The sequence below is a fragment of the Aquarana catesbeiana genome, linkage group LG02 (assembly GCF_042186555.1).
Source record: "Aquarana catesbeiana isolate 2022-GZ linkage group LG02, ASM4218655v1, whole genome shotgun sequence".
Classification (NCBI taxonomy): Eukaryota; Metazoa; Chordata; class Amphibia; order Anura; family Ranidae; genus Aquarana; species Aquarana catesbeiana.
Genome location: NC_133325.1, coordinates 593,671,549 through 593,696,299, shown reverse-complemented (window position 1 = coordinate 593,696,299; position 24,751 = coordinate 593,671,549). Strand labels below are relative to the sequence as shown.

The window sequence follows — 24,751 nt, the reverse complement described above, 5'->3', positions numbered from 1 at the left end:
CTCACTTTGACCTCTCCTGAATCTCATACCAAACCTTGTATGTGGAGATTAAACCCATCCATATTAACAGATCCGGACTCACTCCAAAAAACTATCGAAAACCCTATGTAACTACTTCACTGAAAACTGCACGGAGGATCTTTCCCCTTTAACAATATGGGAAGCACATAAGTGTGTCCTCAGAGGAGAATTAATTAAAATAGGGGCCCAAACGCAAACATAACTCATAAAGACATCTTGCCATATTGGCTACTAAATTAGCCAAATTGGAGATGCTCCACAAGCTCTCCTTGGGGAAGCAATCACCGGCGGAACTCCTGGAAGCGCGACAAAGCCTTCAGGATTTACTGGACCTTAAGGTCAAACATTCCTTTTTTCTCAAAAAAAAGGATCTATTATGAACTTGGAGAAAAGGGGGGAAAATACTTGGTGAGACCCTTAAAAGAGGCCTCATTAGCGTCTAATATTTTGGTGATTAAATCAGAAGACGGTACTAAACATAACCGCACAGACATAATTTCAGACAGTTTTCAAAAATATTGTTCTAAACTTTACAATATCCCCCACATACACAAACCATTAGCCCTACAGGGTAATAGGAAACAAGTAATTGAAGACTATTTGATACAAAGCGGCATGCCTACCCTTTCCAATGAAGATGCAGAGTCCTTGGAGACTCCGATATCCTCAGAGGAATTATTGTCAACTATAAAAAGCCTCAAATCTGGAAAGAGCCCAGGACCAGATTGTCTTATGGCTCAGACGTTTAACAATATTCTTGAAACCCCATTACTACGTACACTAAACTTCTTAATGGACCCCGACAAATCCCAAGCACATTTTTAATGGCATATGTGACAGTGCTCCCCAAACCAGATAAGGACCCAACAAAATGCTCCAGTTACATACCCATATCCTTGCTCAATCTAGATCTGAAACTACTAGCCAAAATTGTTGCTAACCAATAACGCACATTTCTTCCACAATTAGTAGGTCCTGAACAAGTTGAGTTCATGCCAGGGTGGGAGGCAAGGGACAACATAACGAAGGCCCTTAATTTGATGCATCAGTGCCGCAGAGCTGGTTTTGAAGGATTTCTCCTGTCAACTGATGCAAAGAAGACTTTCAACAGGGTGTCATGGGACTTTTTACTGGCTACTTGCTCCCACATAGGCTTGAAAGCACATACGCTTACCTGGATTTCATCACTGTATCAAGGTCCAATAGCCAGGCTGAAGGTCAATGGCACCCTGTCAGAACTGATCTACATTAAAAATGGCACTAGACAAGGCTGTCCCCTGTCACCTCTGTTATTTATATTGACATTAGAGCCATTTATCTGCACAGTCAACATGACCGAATCAATTAGAGGCTTTGCGATTAACACGAAAATCTACAAAATAGCTGCGTACGCAGATGACCTTCTATTTTTTTTTACATAACCACACATCTTTATCTCTAATTTACTGCAGGCTTTTACTATCTATGGCTACTTGTCCAACCTTAAAATCAATTACGTCTAATCAGAGGCCATGAATCTCACCCTATCCCCAAGCACGTTAGGAAATGCACAACAGTACAATTCCTTTAAATGGGTACTAAATGCGCTAAAATACTTAGGGATTTGGCTAACACCCATGTTAAACAATATTTTCACATATAACTTCAAACCTATGCTTCATCAGGTAGAACAGAACATCTTTCTAATTGGTCGCTCAAACACTTTTCCTGGTTTGGCAGAGCAGCCATCGTCAAAATGACCACACTTCCGTGACTTTTATAGCTTTTTCACATGCTATCAATTGACATACCAGCTATTTTTTTTAAACAGTTACAAACTGTATTGTGGAAATTTCTTTGGGCACATAATAAAGCACATATCAATTTACGACTACTCATGAAACCTAAGGCTGTCGGAGGCCTAGACTTCCCAAATTTTAGGCTTTATTATTATGCAACACACTTGGCCGGAATTATAGACTGGCATTGCCATGCTGCAAATAAAGGCTGGGTATCTTTAGAAGAGATTTCTACAGAACTCCCTCTAAATTTCTCTCCTTGGATTCCTTGGTCTAAATACCCTCTGAATCTCAAACAGCATCCATTAATTGGGACAACCCTAAAAATCTTTCACAAACTTGCCCTGACACACCATATATCCACATCTCCAGGGCAACTTACACTGCTCTTCAACAACCCAGACTTACCCCCAGGCATAGATTTGAAATATGCTGCCCCCCTGCTGGCCTCGCAGTGTACAGACTCAGGCAGGATTTTACCATATGAAAAGTTGCTGAGTGACCTCTCACTTTTGGTGTTTGCACATTGGAACTCCAGACAACTACGCCATTACCTTCTTTTACTGGATAAGAAAGGCAATCTTACTAGGGATCTTACATACTTTGAATCTGTTTGCCAGGCTGGCTAACAGATTGAAAAAAACATCTCCCTATTGTACTCACATCTACAGTAGGCTGACGCTACTGACTCGGCCAGATTCAGAAGCCAATGGGAATCAGTTCTTCAAACACTTCACAGATTCCCAGTGGGAAAACGCATGCATTTTTGCATATAAATGCTCAATTAGCACGAGACTACAAGAGAACTCGTACAAACTATTGTCACATTGGTACACAACACCAGCAAAGATAAAACAATGGTACCCGTTGGCTTTGGATCTGTGCTGGAGATGTGGAGAAACCACAGGAGATATGCTTCATATTATGTTCCATAAAACATGGTCTGCCTGGCTCCAGTTCAAATATTCTGTAGCATTTGATAGTCTGACAACAGGGTGAATACTTTCTCAGAATGAATATATATATCGGAAATTTGACCACTATATATCTGATGTTTATATTCCACCATTCAGGGAATGGAACTATACCTATCATACCCCCGAGAGGTATTCTTGACCCTTACGTGTGTATTTATTTGTTTATTTTTCCTTTTATTATTTAGATCTCATAGTGTCTTTTTTTTTTTGTTCTAATGAAGTCCCCTTACTCTTATGATGCTTCTTGGAAGCGAGGGGCTTCATCATAGTTAACAAAGATTTCTAATGCTCAAACATAAATGCAACAGTTGTTGAATATGTTAATTTCATGATACATTTATATGTATTGAGTTCATATGTAACAAGTTTACCTGATGTGACTCTATGTTATAAATGGCTGCATTACTTCATATGTACACTAATTTTGCTCAATAAAGATCTTTATTGGGAAAAACAAAAGAAAATACTAATTTCCTTTCATTGAACAACTGGAGGAATGGGTCCGGGACGAATGGCGGGGGCCAGAGAAAAAGGCCTGTTTAAACAACAGGTTGTCAAAGCTGTATTCCCTGAAAGAGCCAAAGGTCAGCCTGCTGCTGACTCCTCCGATGGTGGATGCATCAATAATGTGACTGGCAAGACAGTTCACCTTGCAGTAACGTTCAGGGACGCTCTAGTTTGAAAATTAGATCTAGATCTGAAGTGCTTCTATGTACTGAAGCATCTGCAGGTGCCTGCAGACCAGCAATAACAATTGCAGCAGTAGGCAGAGTAATATCGAGTTGGATGGTTAATATTAAATAAGCCCTTCTGGAGGAAGTGGAGAGAGACAAGGTGGTAACAGCTTTGTAAGAGCTGAAATTGGCGGGGGGACTTTGTGGCGGAGGGGTTAGTAGTGTTCAATTGGTGTTTTTCAAGAGAGATATTAATCGTGGCCATGGCAAGGAGGGAATTATGGCTAAAGTCATTGTCGGCAGATTCCGCCTTAAAAATAAAACCGGTGCAAGATACCAGACGACAGATCCAATCTATTTGGGTAGACAGGATACAGTCATCTCAAGGGTGACCACTAGCATGTCAGGGTGGATATCATCTGACAAAAAACAGAAAAATCAGAAAGGTCCAGCATACAGGCAGCAACTCCCAGGTAGATACAAGGAGGCAAAAGTCTATGAAACAGGAAAAGATTACTAAAGGAGCTAGAAAAGTACCCTATTATTGGAAGCCTTAAAAATCTAAGGGCTTTTCTCCCCTGTCTTGGGAGAAAAGCAGAAGTCCTTTTAAAGGTGTGCTCATCCAGGAAGTGCCTGTGGGAGCCAGATGAAGCTTTGTGCACACTCCTGGATAGAAAATATTCAGGACCAGTGGGCCATATCAACTATATTGGTGTGACATTGGTGGAAGTTTAAGGGATGTCCACCTTCCGATCTCTTCCAGCCAGCCAGGTTACCGGATTTGATGGAAAAGTAAAGTAAAAAATTATGGGAAAAAACTAAATCAGGCAATCTGTGCCCAGTGCTTAACTTGAAAAAACTCAACAAGCACAGAAACTTGGAGTCATGCAAGATAGAGAACCTCCAATCAATTCTATTATTGATAAATGTGGGAGATTGGATGCTCTCTGTAGGTTTATCAGACACCTACCTACTTATCCCAATCCTTTCTAAATTTCAGTTCCACTACCAATTTTGGTGCCTCCGCTTTAGTCTGTCCACCTTGCCCAGGACATTCACAAAGGTACAACTGTCTGCAATAGCACGGGGGATGAGAATACACCACTACTTGGACAGCATCCTTCTTCTAGCCAGCAATTGGTAGATGCTTATCCAGCATCGGGTTGCTCTTCTACACAATCTACAAAATTTGAATAGCTAATTAATTGGAATAAGAGCTTCCTCTGCCAAGCCCAAAGAATGAGGTTCTTGGGGGCATTTTTGGATACACAGAAAAATTCAGTAGAACTTCCACAAGGAAAGATCTGTCCTCTGATAGAGAAAGGCAAAGGTGCTTTGGGATAGGTGCTTTGGGAGCGACGTCTCTTCAAGCAGAACAGTGCCTGAGTATCCTTGGTTCTTCGTCAATGACTAATTGTTGTCTTTGAATAGAACTATTATCACATCGGACCCCAGACAGAAAGTTTAGGGGACGCAGGCTGCTCAAGGTCATGAAATGTTCAGCTTAAAGCGGTGTTCCAGCCGCAAACATTTTTTTTTTAAAGTCAGCAGCTACAAACATTGTAGCTGCTGACTTTTAATAAGACACTTACCTGTCCAGGGAGCCTGCGATGTCGGCCCACCCAAAGCTGAACTGTCCATCGGATCGGGTGCAGGCGCCGCCATTCCAACTAAGGTAAACCAGCAGTGGAGCCTTGTGGCTTCACTGCAGGTTTCCAACTGCACATGTGTGAGTCCCGCAGTGCTTTGTGAATATCCAGCTTGTCTTGTGGGACACACACAGGTCCCAGAAGACAACGGGGGTGCTCGCCGAAGAAAAGGATGTGACGTCCTGGGCCGCGGCCCGGCTGCATCGGAAGTACACTTAGTACTTCAGAAAAAGGTACTAAAGGGGCGGAGAGCTGGTCTTTCGTTTAAGACCACCTCTCAAAAGTGGGTGGAACTCCACTTTCAGAGGCATAGTAATGAATGCTCTCAAACTGAAACCAGTGTTCAAAGCCTTTCTGGCATTCACTCCTTTTATAAGAGGAACAAGAGTTGTACTGTACCTAGACAGCAGTGGAACTTCCAGTGTAGATAATTGCAATTATACCATTTTGGCTGAGGAGGCTCTGGTGTCTGTCTCTCCTACAGTTGAGCATTGAGTCACCACTACCTCTGCTAGTGATGGCAGATCTGCTCTCTCATAGCCAGTTTTGCCATCCAGCCCAAAGAGACTACTTTTGATGGCATGGAAGCTAAGAGGCTAAGGCTACCAAGTCAAGGGTGCTCAGTGCAGGTAGTGGCTACATTGTGTCAAGCCAGAGAGGTCTCCATGAATAAGGCCTACCAAAGAATATGAATACAATTTGCAGATCTCACACAGCAAAAGCTGTCCTTTATCATCAAAGAGTCCTTTATCACCAAAACCAGCCAAGGTTCTGCAGTTCTTACAATTGGGGCTGAACAGGGGCCAAGGTTCAAATATGTTTAAGGTTCAACCTTGTCCACACTTTCAGGGGTTTAAGGAGCCTTAACCCTTTAGTGATGCAATTCTTAAAAGGTTTGTATGAAGTTATAAACAAACATTGTTCCCTAAGTGGGACTTGCTTATGGTCCTCAGCTCTATTAAGGCCCCATTTCTATCCCACAGAATTGGCTATGCTCTGCAATCTAACCCTGAAGATCGTATTTCTGGTTGCTACAACCTCTGTTAAAAGGGTGTGAGAGCTGCAGGCTTTGTACTCAGGGAACCTCACCTAACGTTACTGTCAATAAAATCCAGTGACACGGGATTGGGAGGCGGGGCCATTGACACAGATGGCTTTCCGTGGGGGGCACCCGACAAAGAAGACGGGCCTGGAGCGCCGGCGGGGAACCCCAGAAGAAGAGGATGGGGGCTGCTCTGTAAAAAACGATGGCACAGAGCAGGTAAGTATGACATTTGTTATTTTTACTGAAAAAAACAAGGGTTTACAATCTCTTTAATTGAACAAGCTGAAGTTGGAAGCTGACTGATTACTATGCACAGCTGCACCAGATTCTGTAAGGAGCAGTTTTAGTAAATCCTCCCCATAGGCCAACATAGAGGCCCATTTAGAGGCAGGAAAAAAATGGCAAACACTCTTAAAAGCGAGCATTTTTGACACCCAGTGTGCATGAGGCCTTAAAGGCCACGTAAAGGCCCATACACACGATACAAAAATCTGAAGTAAAATTTCATCCGACGAATGATCTGCCAATTTTTGGATTGTTAGTATGGTGCTTTCGATAGCTGATTCCGTTTTTTTGTCCGACAAAAGTTGAATGTGCAGACTATAACATTTTTGTTGTACATGGACTCAACGTCCGATTTTCGTTTAATCTGTACAATTTTCGTACGAAAAAAATCGTAAGAGCAAGACTTGCTGTAGTATTATGCTTGCTGTCCTGCAGTTCTGGGACTGTTCCCTTATATCTGTACCACTCTTTTAAACACATGGTACTGACATGTTGATATCAATGTGCCCTGCAGAGCTCATTAACAGTCAAAGAAATGAAAGGCTCCGTTGAGTTGACATATAAATCAAAGGTGAATTATGAAGGATTCCCTGGGGACTTCTCACAGAACCCCAGTTGAGAAATCCTGTTTTAATTTTTTTAATTGATCTGGAGTATTCTAAGTTTAGCTGTTCTCAATGCAATTTCTACTGCTAAAGTATAATGAAACCAGTATAAGAATTGCTGGCACTTAAAATACATTCATCAAAGGATATGTTTGTGTTTTAAAGTAAAGCAAAGTAAGTTTGACATTTTATTTTCCAGTATTTAAAAATAGCATTATATCAACAGATTAATGTCTGGAAGGACTAAATATGCTGACTAGTTCTATACAATGTCCTTTGTATTATTAGGTTCAGATGCTTACTATCTTCTATTTTAAATGATTTAATTGATTCCACATGAACACCTATAGACACACTGAGAAAAGACATCATTCAGGTTATATGAGTAAGACTACACTAATACATACCAAGCTAAAAAGACTACTCAAAGTTGCCTTTTTTTTTTACACAGTGGATCGTCATTAACCACTTCCCGCCCGCCATATAGCATAATGATGGCTGGAAAGTGGTTGCATTATCCTGACTGGGCGTCATATGACAACCAGCACGATAAGCCGCTTGCACGCGCCCGTGGGGGGGGGGCATGGTGATCGGTGGTGTGTCAGTCTGACACACCGCATCTCCGTTCCCTGTAAAGAGCCTATGATGTAGGCTCTTTACCATGTGATCAGCTGTGTCCAATCACGGCTGATCACATGATAACTAGAAAGTGCTGTTAATCGGCTTTTCCTCTACTCTGACAAGGCATGAGTAGAGGAGAGTCGATCAGCTGCTCTCCTGACAGGGGGGTCTGCGCTGCGCATTGATTATCAGTGCAGACCCATTGAGGGTGCCCACTAGATCCCACCAGGGATGCCCACTAGAGACCACCAGGGATGCCCACTAGAGACCACCAGGGATTCTCACTAGATCCCACCAGGGATGCCCACTAGAGCCCACTAGGGATGTCAATCAGTGCCAATCAGGGCCCATTGAAATGCCAATATGTGCCCATCAGTGATTGCTTGTCAGTGCCTGCTATTCAGTATTGCCTATCATGCCATCTATCAATGCACATCAGTGCTACCTATCAGTACCCATCAGTGCCACCCATCAATGCCTATCAGTGCCCATCAGTGCCGCCTATAAGTGCTCAACAGTGCCAACTATCAGTGCCCACCAGTGCCGCCTATCAGTGCCCACCAGTGCCACCTATGAGTGCCCATCAGTGCCACCTTTCAGTGGTGCATATCAGTGCCACCTATCAGTGCCCATCAATGCTGCTTATCAATGCCGCCTATCAGTGCCCATCAGTGCTGCATATAAGTACCTCATCAGTGACACCTCATCAGTGCCCATCAGTGCCGCCTCAAGTTTTATAAGAGAGACAAAGAAAACATTTTTTTTTTTTCAAAATGTACGTTCTTTTTTTATTTGTAGCGCAAAAAAACCCAGTAGTGATCACATACCACCAAAAGAAGGCTCTATTTGTGGAAGAAAAATGATAAAAATGTTGTTTGGGTACAGTGTTCCATGACCGCGCAATTGTCATTCAAACTGCGACAGCGCTGAAAGCTGAAAATTGGCCTGGGCAAGAAAGGGGAAAAGTGCCCTATAATGAAGTGGTCAAAGTGTATCTTCACTTTTGTGGGGCAAAAATAGCAAACAAAGAAAATATAATATAACACATATAATTGGGACACAAGTCATATTGTGATTGAATGTTATTAAAAATTACCTTTCCTTTTTAATCTGCAGCCGCTGTCATTTTCTGAAAATGCAATGCAATATGGCTACCTGGAGGTGTTCTGTACACAGAATGTGTACAGATTACGCCCCAGAAACATAATTTCCTGCTTGTGTGATTGGCTCGCTGATTTTCCCAGAAGTCTGCACTAAGATTAAAGTCAGATTCCAGGCATCCCCTGCAGCAAAAATTTTATTTTTGGTGAGATACTCCCAATAGGAAATCACGCATAAAGCCCAGCAGATTTCCTCATTAGTGCTCTGCAGGTGCACAGCTGATTGATAATTATGTAAAAAGTGTACTGAAGCGCTGATATGAACTAGTAAATAAATAAATAAGTGACAAATACTGGAAGATGACCAAATAATATAGCTGCAATTATTGTGTATGTGAACTGATATCACACAAAAAGTGTTGTATATATTCGGAATGTATAATGCGCTAATATTACTCTCCCAGTATAACACTGTGTAATCTCCTAATGGTTAATCAGTGAATCATGTGCAAAATAATCAAATGGAGCCTATTATAACATAACATCCTTCACCATAACAAAATCCTGTAACTAAATATCAATGTGATAATAAATTATTGAACACAATAAAAAAGAAAGAAAGAAAGATGAAATATATTAATGTAACGAACCACAGTGCACAGATATCTCAATAGGACAGCATACCGCTGTGAAGAAATATAACGTCTTTGGTGACTGATGAATATAGACAGGTTTCAATGAGTAATCCCCAGTGATAAATGGCTTGCTCATATATTCAGCTGCTCATTAGCATGGGCTGGCTTCTGGCTTTCAAAGAACTTCCGCAGTGTGAAACAACAAAAAAAGAGACCATTGCGCAGGTAGTGTAATATATATTCCCTATAAGCTAATGGTAAACTTCACTCACACTTTTCAGCAGAATAAATCGCATATGGTAAGGTCAGTTGCATACAGCTAACAGCTGGGATCTCCTCACACGCCAACAGTGCACACACAGCAATGCTCGTCATTGGCTCCTGACCGGGTCAGGAGGAGCCAGTGACGAGCAGTGCTGTGTGTGCACTGTTGACATGTGAGGAGATCAAATGCTCAAATGAATCAATCAAACGAAAAAAATGCTCACTATTTTGTGAGTCCACATACCCTGTTTCTATCTTTGTTTCTTCAAGCCTTGATGAAGGGTACAGTATAGCCCCCAAAACATTTGTTTTTATATACTGTTTTTGGTTGTAATAAAACTGTCTTTTGGATCAGATATTACAGAGTTGTACTTTAGTTCTAGATTTACCTATTGTAATTACAATCCATGATAATTGTAGAAATCCATCAATGTAAAGAAGCCGCCAGCCTAATATTCACATTCTATGTGCTTACACCACCATCATACAGTTGGATGACAACCTTGTGATGGTGGTGCCAACAGCGCTGCGCAAACTGTTGGCGCTATATAAATCCTGTATAATAATAAAAAAAATAATGACATCATTCAACCAATGTTCAGGCTTACATCAGTAGTTTCCACTCCTTGGAGCACCCAAACCAAACTCAGGCAGATTCTCTCATCCCTAATCAGAAAACAAGCAATTATAAGCAGTGGTAGCCTCACCAGCTTTATTTTGAAGGAAGGATCTCCCTTCTACATCATGCATTCTGGACTGTATTCACTCCTCCTTCTGTGGATCACTATCCTTACACTCAGGGCCACTAATAGGGCAGTAAAACCAGCCCTTTTTTTACCAGGCCGCCCCATCAGTTACACAGCAGGGCCTGGGCAGCATTACAGTTCGTTACTGCATTTTAAAGAAAATAGTTTTCTAAACTCTTCCCCTGCTCTTACTTGCTTATTGAGGGGGGTTATATAATTTTCCTGGGCCCCATCAGGTCAACAGAGGGGCCCTGGAGGTGAGCGCAGTGGAGGGACTAGTTCTTTACTTTCAGGGCACATGTACATCATCCCCCCCCCACTATTCTATTAGTCCCAGCCGGCGGAGTGATACTGTGATTCTCCGTCCGTCTCTCGGCTGCAGTCCTCAAGAGGTGTGAAGAAGTTGAGCGGCTGACAGGAAAGAGCAGGAGGAGAGTGTAGCTGCACTGGACACAGTGGGGTTGATTTACTAAAGGCAAAAAGACTGTGCACTTTGCAAAGTGCAGTTGCCTTCTGCAAGTGCAATTACTCCAGAGCTTAAGAAATAAGGTAAAGTTTCACTTTACAAAGAATAGCCAATCACATGCAAGGAGAATAAAGAAACAGCATGTTTGCTTGCACATGATTGGATGATGGAAGTCAGCAGAACTTCTACTCATTTACTAAGCTCTAGAGCAACTGCTCGAGTAGAGTGCAACTGCAAAGTGCACAGTCGATTTGCTTTTAATAAATCAACCCCAGTGAGTGGGGAATAGAGCATACAATCCTCACTGTGTCCCATTATATCTCACAGCACAGCTGGATATCATAATTACAATTATCACACAGGCATCACAGTAAGCAGGGGCTCTATCATGACTTTATCATGTCTCTATGTCACATTGCTTTTGCTGACTTTGTTATGACTGTGCTGTGTTACAGTTTGTTATATACAGTACCGCCATAAGCTAACAAAGTCAGCACCCAACAGCCATGTTACACAGAGCCATGATAGAGCACCTGCTTGCTGTGCTACCTGTGTGATTATCATAATGCTGATGATCATAAGAAATGGTGAGATGCTACTTTACACTTCCTTTGGGGGAGCAGTATATGTGCCGTGGAGCTGCATTTTTACTGCCCCCAAACCAATCCCCTTTAACTGCTTCCCATCCAGCGATGTACCAGTACATCTCTGGATTGGAAGGGTAATATCTCGGTCATCACTACAACAATGATTGAGATATCATTTTATAGCCCCAGCAATTTTGCTTAAAGTAAAAGTAATCCTAGTGGCTAAGAAGCCACCGTATTACTTTTACAGGCAGTGGAAAGGGGCTGCCACCATCGCCTTTACTGTCTTTAAGATGTGACCAGTAGCATCCAGTTCCTGGGACACAGTGAGAGGGATGGATGTCCTTTCTCCCACTGTGTGATGTCAGAAACTGGAAGTGACAAGGATTTTATCACTTCTGGTTTCGGTCTCATGTAAAGAAGCCATTACCGGCTTGAACAAGCTTCTAATCAAACTGATGTTGGTTTGATCAGATGCTTTGGAGGCCAGAGGACAGATATGGGGTCTAAAAGACCCCAGATCTCTTTATAAAGAGGACCTGTCATGGCCCAATCTATCACAAGGGATGTTGTTCATACCTTGTGAAAGCAAAAAAGAAAAAAAAACATAAAGATACAGTGTAAGTTTTTTTTTTTATTTGTAATAAAATAAATAAAATACAATTTAAACAAAATTTAAACTGCCCCTGCTCCTTCGTGCTTATTAATTGCAAACACATTCGTTGGCTCCACACGCATATGTAAAGGGCAACAAACGTCCATTTTGTTTCAAGCCAGGGTCAGGGGTGGGGCCAGGGATGGGTGGGGTCAACGACATGATTGAAGGGGGCCCCGTCAGATAGGCTGTACGGGGCCACATGATTTCTAACAGTGGCCCTGCTTACACTCATCCGATCCTCAGTTGTTAGGGGGCAGCTCTGACATTAGGAAGCAAAGCCCTATCTTTACCAAGATGGCAGCCTCTGCACAGGAACACAGTATGGAAGAAAGCATGGTGAGTCAGTCCAGGGAAAAAGATTAGCTGCAGGGACTCTACAGGCAAAACTGGTGATTACTAGGTATTTTCCCTCTGCTATTCCCATGATTAAAATATGTGGTATTTTTTCTCTAAAATAATTTTTTATTGCAATTTCTACTGCCAATTTATTTTAATTAGAAGGAAACACTAATTTAGCTACACTTTTAAAGCATTTGTAAGTTATCTGTAAATCATTAAAGTGGTATTACACTGAAAAAGAAATATTTAAATGTGTTATATTGCAACTGACCAAATCTTAGATGTGGTAGATGCATTAACTTTCTTTTTTTTTAAGCTTTTTTTCTTTTATTTTCACCTGGTGATCTGGCCAATAAGTCAGTTATTTCTCAGCTTCCATTAACACACCACGCTGTCCAGCAAAAGTGGCAGTTAGAAGGATGGAACAAATCGTTCAACACTGACAGGGGTGCTTACAATAGTCAGCTTTTATTATTTGTGTAAAACTTTCATCCCAAAAGGAAAAACAAAACTGTTGCTGTAAATGCTTAATGGGTGTTAGCTGGAGTTTGGCTTTAATTTGTTATTGAAATCCATCGAATTCTTCTAGTGCATCTAGCACTTCTAGTGCATATAACACTTCTAATACATCTAACACTTCCCTCTCCATTTTTTTACACTTAAAAAAATCTATTACACTTAAAATAATAGAAAGTATAGATTAATATAACCATCAGAACCCAGAAGCAGTCCCTGGTTCATTTATCAGTGACCAATCCATATATCATGACAGCAATTAGCAATGGGATGTATGAGTTGATGGAAATCCAGCAACTATGACTGAATGTGCAGCCGGTATAAAAAAAAAAAAAAAAATGATCTCAAAGGAGCTGTAGGAGTCAAGTGCTCTTTGGTGTTACTATAGGAAACATCAGAGGACCAGAGGTAGATATTGAGTTGTTCTCAAAACTGCAGCACCAATTTGAACTGGTATAGCTGTCCTTAGAAAAGGTGTACTCACTAAAGCAGAACAAAATATGATATAGTATTAGTATGAGGAGCAAATTCTATCACTAATTCAACACAACAAAGCTTGGATTCCTTATTAGGGAAGTGATACTAAACATAATAAACCAAACATAACATAATAAGCATCATGATGTTCTAATTAATGACAAGCAGATAGATCATATAGGTAGTCCTGTACCTAAGGGTTCCTCAATGTTTTTCTCTTGTTCGATTTCCCAATAGCGGCTTCTGTTCTTTACATGTTGAGATTCCAGATTACTTGTTCAAATCTTTGAAACCAATTGCTAAGTGGGACTTTTAAATTGTCATTCCTAACACTGTAATAAGAAACAATGCACTCATCTTAAGCCCAACGTTCAGTTGAAATCAGTTAAATACATTCCAAGCATACCAAATAGAAAGGTGTTCAGAGTCTTACAGTTTGCTTTCTTTAGAAAACATCCACAGCCTGGCTAGAATAGCCTGTCCCTTGCCAGTATGTGGATGGGGCTTAAGGTGCCCTAGCAGGATACTGTGAAACAGTACTCGCTAATGCCTTTAATACAGGCGGGAGCTGTGGTCATGTGAAATCAGCGTTAAAGCGGTTCTCCAGACATAGAAGTGAGCAGAGCACTTGCACAGGTAACACTTTGTAATTTGTGTCCATACCTCTTATACTGTTGACACTAATGCAGTGCAGACACAACTTCTGTTAGAGATCCCCAGGTGTGCAGCATTTCTGAGCTGGTACTGCAGAGCTTGTACCGGTCTCCACCAACCCAGTAGTCCTGTCACCGTACTTCCAGTGGCAACTCACACTTCTCCATAACTACATGCTTGTTCCCCTCCCGTGACCCCCTCTACATCTCTCTGTCTGTGACTCGATTCTAGGTCCCTAGGTACTCTGTGCCGTGTAATCGGCCCCAGTATGTGGGAAACTGGTTGCTAGTGAAGGGGCCAAGCATAACACCCCTTCATTACCAGAGTAGCCATCACCCCGCCATGTCACCAGTTTCCTAGCTGATTGGTTGCTTTAGTTAGTGACCAAAACATTGTAGTCTTTAGCAATGGCAATATAGCCTCCTTAGGACAGCTTCTCTGCTCGTTAGACCCATGTACTATATCTTCTCTAACTTCTCCTAAGTCCCCTGTTGTCAGCCCTGTTCTTTTGATACGCTATGCATGCACCCCTTTAGAGACATCAGACCAGGCAATTTAGATGAGCAATAAAGATCTTTACTAAAGTAGTGAAATGAGACATTTGAGCAGTACTTGATAACATCTTCAGCACATCCCTGATCAAGTTCTCTAAGTGCCCTCAAATATTGCCCCCTAAGGTAGTCATACTTGCTCAGGTAGTCCATAAGTCTGTAAAAGAGTCCTTTTCAGTGCAGGAGTCCATAACTGTCAGTAATCCACAAGAGGTAGCAATAATCCACAAAAGCAATTAAATCCATGACTGGCAGCATAAATCCATAGGTTCTATACCTGAATGGAAACCCCAACTAAGCACCCTCCAAAGAGTGGTATAGTCAGAGTAACAGCTACATTTTGTCAGATTTTCCCCTAACCTTTCTCTAGGGCAGTAATGAGCCTTTATTTATATGGTATGACCTGTAGGGAGCAGTAACCTTCTGGAAAAGAGCAGGAAAACCTAACCAGCAGCATTAATCCTTTCTTCTCAGGAACCACTAGCTCAACAGGTCAACTCAGAACTCAGAAGTGATATAATTTTAGCAAATGACTTACACACATAAGTATAGTTGAAAAGAGTCAAACTCAAGGCACATGTCTAGCAGCCAAAAAAAAAAAAAACTTTTGATAGAACTTTTGGAAGCACCTGCTTACAAGCATGCTGCAGAAAAGGAACCTTGCTCTCTGTGTGGCAGAAGTGGACATTTTGCAACGATCCAACACGCCCCTGCTGAGCCAAACCGAGAGCTTTCCAATCAACAAAACTCATAATTGGGGAGCTCAAGCTTTGACTCGGCATGGAAATATTTTTTGACCACTTTTTTAAACACACACCTTTCCCTAAAAGAAACTGATTGCAAGGTTTTATACATCTCTGTTTTGATGCACCTGAAATGGATTTGGCTGATGTAAACTGAAAGTTAAGTTGGCTCCACTTCAGTTTTGAGTGGACATTTCCTTCAAAGCAATGATTTACTGGAATCCTGTCACTCTTCATAACATTTCTAGATTTGTTATTTCTCTTAATTTTATGGGGGTACTGTGATTGTTAATGCACAGAGCATCATGATCATTAACAATTGCATTAGGTCGGTATATTAGTAGGGGTTACAGAAATGGTATAAAGGTTCTACCATAAATGAGGGAAGCAGACAAAGTTACTTCCAAAAGCGCTGGAGGATTTGTGAGTAATGCTTGTCTGTGCAGGGGTTGCCAGCTAAATTAGGAGCTGCTATTTTCATCAATGACATCAGATACTTGGCTATTCATTTTTCATTTCTGCTGATAAGTTTGGAAAATAAGGAAACCATCATTTCAAGGATCGACAGGGTTCCAGAATTCTAAAATCATTGATGTAGAGTACATTCAAGCATGCTGTCCATAAAATGATTACAGTCTTTTTCTAATCTTTACCAGACATTTGTTAGCTTTCTTTCAAAATGACAGACCTAAAAGATTCAGCTATATGGCCCCTCCTCTTGCTTCTTTCATAATGGCATGAAAAATATTCTGCCCTAAAGCAAAACTTCATTTTCCTTGGAGTAAAAACAATACACTCCTGGCCAGTTACAGTATATGCATTGCAAATACTTTTCTAATTCTTCCCTGCTCCTGTTCTGTAGACACGTCTTCAAACAATTGTAATAACATCCTCAAACAACCTGGTAAGTAAGACAGAGTACCCTTTACAATCACGCAATCAGTCTAAATATAGAAATCCTACATTACAGCTTTGTTCAGTACTGTATATCAGCAAAGATGAAAGGGTCACTGCAGAAGTGTTAATTTAATATTTGAGATTTCACAGGTGTTCTGTACAATAAGCTACTATAGTTGCAGATTTCCATGGAATTAACATTTTTCATAGTAATACATTTTAAAATAACACGTTGAGCAATTTTATATGTTTAATGTCCTTTTTTTTATTTGTGAAAGTGATCTTTTCCTTGAATTGAGGGCATTGGTACCTATCAAGACGTGCCAAAAACTCTCTTTTTAGTTTTAGGTAGCAATGTTTAATTGTTTGTTGATTTTTGATTGTAGCATGGAATATAGTGAAATCTTTGCACATCTGTACAAGCAGAACAGGAAGTTTGGCCTATGCATGAGCTGACATTGTCATACTAGGAATGTAGAGAAATCTCCTTGCCTATACAAACTAATACATTGCGAATTTGGCTTTAAAAAGCAAAGTGTTAGTAGGTGTATCTAATTTGGCCATATAAATTTATGGGTGAAGGATGTGAAGGAAGCAGACATTTTTTACATGAGATGAATTTAGCATGGAAGAAAAGTATACAATCACCAAATAAACTGGTGAAAACAGTGATCATACTACTGAACTATTGATCAGTGTCCAGTGCTAATCCTGTGTCCAGAGGGATGATTTCTTTCCAATGCGCCAGGCAGTTATCTAAATGATAGGTCTAAAGTAGCTTTTGCTCATCCTATCTACACGCTGTTTCCATTAAAACTCAACTATACTCAAAGTCAACTGATATTTCAGTTCTGGGTGGGACCAGTGGGTCGAGTTACTCATTGTCTTTTTCCAGTTTTCCAACATCAAGATTTTGTACATTGTAGCTTGTTTTACACACCCTCACATGAGGCCATAAGTTACTCAAGCTTTTTTTTAAATTTTCTTTGTTTTTGTTGTGTGCCTGTCCAATGCTTACCTTCATCAATTGCCTGTGCCTGCAGAACTTTACCTGCCTTGACTTTCAAGCTTTCTCATCCTTTTGCTTTTATTATAAGGTCAGCTTGAACACTTGAACACTATCTTCCCTGATACCCTGACCTTTGCCTGTTTTTTGAATACTACTGATTAAATTCTTCACCTTGGTGGCTTTTCAGCCTGTGCAATTATACAATTGTGTTAATCCCAATGACCATGACTTGGGAATACATATAGTGAAATCTGGAAGTCTTTATGTCTTACCTACCACCGACAAAGTGTCAATGGTAGGCCATGATAAGTGTTGATTAGCTGGTCAACCTGATTCCATTTCATGCTGCAATTTTTTTTCTGCAACTTTTAATTCTTTTTACTCAGTTATTGAGGCTGAATTACAGAAAGTATTCAGACTCTTCACTCAACAAGTTTATTCAATAATCACTTCAATTATCCAATCATAGGAAAAACAAATTCCTGTTTTTTTATTATTTTACCTGCACATGACTGGCGATTTAAAGTGATTGCAGTTACTCTTTACCGTGTGATGTAGAATAATTCTTTCTCTCTTTCTCTATTTTTCAATTGATATTTTCATGGTGAGCAAATTGATTAATGTACTATACTGTGAATCATACTTTAGGTATAATTTGGAGTATTTCTGTGTATCTTGTAAGTACATTTGTATGGAAATTTTGAGTACACTTTATTCAAAATTAAATATTAAAACTTCAGATGCATACACGGAAAACAACTTACTAACTACAGTAGTTCAACAGTCCACCCTACTCTCTTCTCTCCAGTAATCCAGTGATAACAGAAGGCACCTGCTGGTGATGCTAAAACACCCTCCTTGCTGATTCTCACATACAGAAAGACTGTTAAAACTAGTTCTCAGAAGTTTCTCACAGCCAACCATTAAGTTTCAACATGCCTATTGTATATCTGAACGTGACTGATCCTGGTAAAAGAAAGAGATGAGGTTACATAGCACTGGCTTCAAGAAGCTCCTACTGCCTTTCTAAGTAGGTTGTAATAAGGTGTGCTTATTCTGCAGTGCATTAAACAGATCTCAGATTAAGGTAAAATAAGTGGATTTTATGACTTCAGTGCAGTTATGATGTTTACGAGTAAGCATTAGCGACTTACAAAAAGATTTAACTTGTTTGCCGGAACTGCTCTTTATCTACTGGTAAGGACTTTGATTATGATTGATCTGATATGACATAGTTATCATTAAGTTGTGTTGTATTATGTTGAAGTAGCTAATTATATTATATTATATTATATTATATTATATTATATTATATTATATTATAAATAAACTTTGTGTACTTGACACTTTTTAAGACACAGGTCGTACATTACTTTAGGCATCCTGCAGTGAAATATATGAAATCATATTGAGAGCTGGTATTATTATATACAGTATATGGTTTATGATATATGTTTTAGGGGTTTTCATTTATTTTTTATGGATGGGGTAGCATGTGTTCATTGTGATTGCTATTTTCGTGCTGCCTTTTTAATAACACAAATATTGTGCTGGTACACATTTTGTTTAATTTTTTTATTACATTTTCACTCATTTGCTTTAGGGATACAATGTTTTTGATTTGGAATCAGGTGGTCTCTGGTTACTAACACTTCCTAATATCCATATCTCTGAAGAGCCCATGTTTACCGCTGGTGATTCAGAAGATCTATACAATTCCAAACAGCTGCTTAGGTTGTGGTAATTCCCCAGCCCCCAACCACTTTATCGGTGTTATTCTAATTAGCACAGTCTATATTGGCTGTTCAATTCTTAGCTCAGGATATAAATTGTAATAATTGAACACGTATGACTTGAATGGAAAACAATATTTATGAATCTACTTTGTACATACTTTTCTTACATCATAACAGATTTTCAAGAGTGGTTCCCTTGGTGCTATACAAGGGAAGATCAGGAACTAAGTGCAAAGTAGCCATGGCTACCTCTGATACACTAATTCCTACACTACTGGTCAGAACGTCAAAATATACAGTATGCCACAGGTTCAGTGTTTTCTGTTTCTCTGCTTTATCATTGATGATTATCACTGTGGATGCTTCTGTACAGTGACAGCCAGCAAGAACAAAGCTATCACATACAGATGACAGCCCTGAAAAAAATGGAAGATGTCCTTTTCTACTGCTATATGTTCGCTGTTCTAATCACTGTTTTGTAAATAAAATAGCTATTTTCACTGCAAGTGATAGTGCTGATTATTCCAGGTTGCGATCACATATACAATACAAGCACTGCGCAATAATTTAATTTAGACAAAAACCTTTATATAAAAAAAAATCAATTGAAAATATGAGCTACCTTTATCATATGAATAATAAAAAGTCAGTTTACAAAAAAGTAGTAGAGACTATTCACTCGGCAAACTGAAAAGTGATTATTACCTTTGCATAGTGAATGATATTAAATAAGGTGAACCTGTATTCACTTAAAATACACAATACTTTGCTAGGGGGAAAAAATATTGTTGTTATCACATTAGTTAGTCTATTTAAGTGAACACATCTTCATCTTATGCACTAAGCTTAGTGAACATTCACTTTGCGAAACCTTTATTCCATTTAGTAAATCAACCCCATTGTGTACAAGCATGCATCTTAGTGACCTAAGAAAGATACATCTACTTAACTAGAACCTGACCTATAAACTTCAATAAAGGTTTCAAAGTTCAGTTATAGACATTTAAATTGAAAGAAGCCATGTAAATAATTCCACAGCTAATACCTCCCCAAAGCTTGTAAGAGAAGGAAAGAAAATAAACAATGCTGGGAGGCACACTAAGCACGCAGCTAAAGTGGAAGTGATTGAAGTGTTGCCCATTAAGGCTGGTCCAATGTCGGGCATGTACAGACAGCCAGCTGTTGTAAAGGCTCATAACCTTCTCCTTTATTGTTCTGCTCAGTTAGAGGTGGGGCATGAGAGGGATTCCAAACATAGCACATGTTTATACAGAAATGTTAATATGTTCCACACACTCACATACATAAAAAGGAAATAACAGCTGATCAGAATCAGACCAGACAGCAATCACTGACAACACTCATTTGGAGAACTGTGGAAAATCCAGGGGAGCTGATCACCCACAGGGAGGCAAGAATAATCTAACTACAGCTGCCCTTTTATCTTCGGATCATCAGAATTTAAGCATCTAATGGAAAGTCAAAAGTATTTAGCACCAACCCTGCCAGTGCCCTAATGTTAATGCCTTTGTCTGGCTTTATGAATTCAGCATTATTATTTACAAAGCATTCTACCGAGATGTGACATTCAATAGACCCCTCTGCTCTTACTCCTAGAGACATATATTATTTTTATCTGCAGTATATGTTACATCATTTTGTAATCAATATTTTGTTTGACGTAGTCACTAAGTAGCCAAAAAAAAAAAAAATACCTGTCTGCCAGCATGGCACACAATTAAAAATAAGAAACGAGTGTTTACTAACTGTAGATATAAATTAAATGTAGGGAGGCTGCCATAAAATAAAACAAATGATATACACCTATATTTTAGGTCAAACTGAATCCACTATGTCTTTATAGGTTACAATAGTGTATGAAATTAGCTTCCCATGTGTGGTGAGCTCTATAAATAGATAGCTTTCAAAACCATTTAATATATAATATAATATAAATAAAATGAAATATAATGTAAAAAAAAAACAACATAAATAACAGTGAAAAAGTTAAATGCATCAGTCAAAAAAAACAAAAATAACATATATATACTGCTAGCCCCCATCTCTCACTAATCAAAATGAGAAAAGAAATCCACTTCTAATCTGATTTCAAGGTTCTTTTATCTGTGATTGCATGATGTAAGCTTCTTAATTAAGATACACTTGTCTCACTAAAACTGTAAAGCCAGCAAGTCATCTTTGCAAAGCAGTTTTCAAAAGGGCACTTATAATTTTATTTAGTACCTCAAGTGTACCAATCTGACCGGAAGCTATTTAGTAATACGTCATCCCTTTATCCCCTTTCAGGGTAAATGTTGCTGTAAACTTTTTCCTTAGCTATCATTTTATAAAGCTCTGCCTGTATTTAAAGAGCTCTGTTAGTAGGTTGCATATATGCATAAACGATTGTGCTTATTGTAATTTTACTTTAACACTAACATATCACAGAGAATAACATTGATATATAAATCTATTTTTTTACAACATATTAATCTCATATATATATATATATATATATATATATATATATATATATATATATATATATATACGCACACATATATATTTTTATATATATATATATATATATATATATATATATATATATATATATAGATAGATAGATAGATAGATAGATAGATAGATAGATAGATAGATAGATAGATAGATAGATAGATAGATAGATAGATAGATAGATAGATGGATAGATGGATAGATGGATAAATATATATATATATATATATATATATATATATATGACATTAATATCCTGTAAAATAAATATATATATATATCTATCTATATATATATAGATATATATCTATATATCTATATATATATAGATATATATCTATATATATATATATAATTATTTTTTTTACAGGATATTCATTTTAGAGATATAGATAGATAGATAGATAGATAGATAGATAGATAGATAGATAGATAGATAGATAGATAGATAGATAGATAGATAGATAGATAGATAGATAGATAGATAGATAGATAGATAGATTATGTTCTTACCTTTTTCAGTCTTTATTCCAGTAGCTGTGAATGAATCCCATTCTTAATCCAAAAGTTTGTAAAGGAAAAACTGTAGTCCAAATTTATTTAAAAATTATATTTTGTTAGCCCTCTATAAAAAAGAAAAGAAAATTTCAGCAATGTGATTTCTTATAGCACACTTGATGACTGTCAGAAACCCTCTACCTTGAACCCAGCATCTTAGCCTGTTACAAGCTGCCTAGTTTACACTTTAAACATTTGTTGTGCCTGAAAAACAAAGTCCACCACTAAATATATTTCTCAGAGGTACTGCCAACACAAACACTGTATATTTCCTCCTAGCCAGCAGCCAATCCAAGACCCACCTCCAATCCCCTCTAATCCATAACCAGTGGAGTTCAATCCTTAACAAAGCTCCCCTAACATGAATCTAAATATTATTGTTTAAATTAAAAGAGGTGCCGCTCAGCGTGACACACATAGCTTGAAATAAGTCTTGCCTATTGTTCCAGTCATCTCAGATATCCCAGGCAGATGATGCACAGGAGATCAGGGAACATATGTAATAATAAGAGATGAGGCTCTAGAAATTAGCAAGCCAGCCCCTGCACAGACACAAGCTGTTCTGAAGCAGAAAAAAAAGCATTGAAACATTTACAAGAGAATGAAATCCATAGGGCTTCAAAAAACTTGCTTTGTGTTCATCTGCTGAGCAGTGACAAGGGGAAATGTCATTGCAGGTTGGAGATTATTTTATAATTAACAGATGTTGCAATGATTCCACAGCCTTATAAGTAAATACAGCTTCTCTCCTTACCTCTTAAAATTAATGTGTGCAATTCAAGAGCTAGAAATGAAGTTTAAGAGTTGACTTGTAGCACCCCCTTTCTGTCACCCTCTCTTCTTTCAAACTCACACCTTTCTATATCTTCTCACTGTGGTCCTCTCTTCTCTGTTCAATTTCCCTTTTGATTATCCCTATCCATATCACTTTCTGCCTCTTGCTCCTCTTCTATCCCACTCCCCTCTGCCTTCCTTCCCTTGTAACTTCTGAATGTCTCCCTTGCTGGCACATCTGTATCTGTACTCCTCACTCACGTCTAAACCTTCCCTCCCAAAACATAGAACTTGCTAGCACAGAAGATTAGAGAGCGGGGATAATGCGAATGTCAAATGGACAAGAGCCATTGCAGTCATATATCAATCAGAAGAGGAAAGCAACAGCTCAGCAAATGGGAGTACCAAGGAAACTTGAAGCTGCCCTTATCTGGGAAATCACTAAACAAAATTTGCTGAAATGACCACAAACTAGATTCACATGTTTATAAAGATCCTAATGTGGACTGTAAAAAAAGAAAAAACTGGAAGGGAATGCAGTTTTTAAATGTTAAAGTAAATCAGTTTTTATGTTCTCCAGTAAATCATTTCCACATTTGCCCGTTAATTGTAATTATTTCAAAATTTAAAAAAAAATAGTAAGAAAAAAGACTCAGAATTGTTTATAGAAAATGTTCAAGAATTTAATAAATTCTTTTTATACTACTTATCTTGATGTGTATTATTAAAAACTGGAAGGGAATGCAGTTAATAAATGTTCAAGTTATTCTGCTTTTGTGTTCTCCAGTATATCATTTCCACATTTGCCTGTTAATTGTAATCATTTCAAAATCAAAATAATTGTAAGAAAAAAAAATAATTGTTTTAAAAAATGTTCAAGAATTGGAAGAATTATTTGTATGCTATGTATCTTGAAAGTATCATAGTTACATTGTATCAAAGTAATTTTTGTTCAAAACTCACATTAGAGAAAAAAGTCAGATGATGTTTGATGTGTATTATGAATCCGGGGGACCCAGCTTTTTTAACAGAATATAAATTGCTTGTATTAAAGGTTAAATTCACCTTCATGAAAACAATATTAAATGTACATATCTTTTGCAGGAAAAAGATGTACATCTAATATTTTTTTCACATGAGCCTGCAAAATATTGCACCCAAAATCATCGGATCATGGGTGCAATGTCAGGCTCCTGCAGACAGTTCCCACAACTCTCTGTCTGTACTTCTGTATGGGCTTTCTGTTACAGAACTGCAAGAAGTGTCACTGGATTAGGAATGCACTGATAATCTCACTCGCAGTCCATTGAGAACTACAAATTTGTCTGCCGCAGTGGCAGATGTGACTTGTAGTTTATCCCTTCACGGATCTCGCTGAATAAAAGAGGAAGCTCCACCCACACAGCCGTGTTGATTTTAAATGTGACAGCAGCTGGACATGTTGTCACGGGGATGGTGCTCTGGGGGTGGAAGACGGGTGCTTTGGAACATGTTACATATTACATCTTAAAAATATAGGTGTAACATGTAACATGGTCCTAAAGGTGCACCTATTCTTTAAATTTATATTGCACTGATTCATTTGTGGTTGTCTGTGAACTTTAGGTAGTGTGTAACAAAATCTTTGCATTATGTTTTAGTTTCTGAGTGTCACACTTACCCCTAACGCAGGTGGTCAGACACTATAGCTATTTTCTGTGTTCTTAATCTATAGCACCCCCCTTTCCCATAAGACAAGCAGGCCTACTGGTATTGGGTAGCCCCTGTTCTTACACAGAATGCTATAGTGCCTGGCCACCACGCTGGGGCAGGTGCGAACTGAGCAAAGCAAACAGGTACTTACGGTTGACAGACAAGCAGAGTGGTTTAATG

At 38.9% G+C, this 24,751-nt stretch overlaps 1 protein-coding gene across 7 annotated transcripts in view; it reads right to left on the bottom strand.

The window, feature by feature from the left end:
* The window catches only part of NDP (norrin cystine knot growth factor NDP), a 249,940-nt gene extending 226,639 nt beyond the window's left edge, over window positions 1-23,301 (bottom strand). For 3 of the 7 annotated variants that reach the window (XM_073616279.1, XM_073616278.1, XM_073616277.1), the window contains exons 1-2: window positions 22,860-23,301; window positions 22,061-22,172 (exon numbers count right to left, since the gene is read on the bottom strand). The gene's annotated coding sequence lies outside the window, so the exon portion shown is untranslated. The other 4 variants (XM_073616283.1, XM_073616282.1, XM_073616281.1 and 1 more) reach the window with 3 other exon arrangements.
* Between the last annotated feature and the right edge of the window lie 1,450 nt (window positions 23,302-24,751).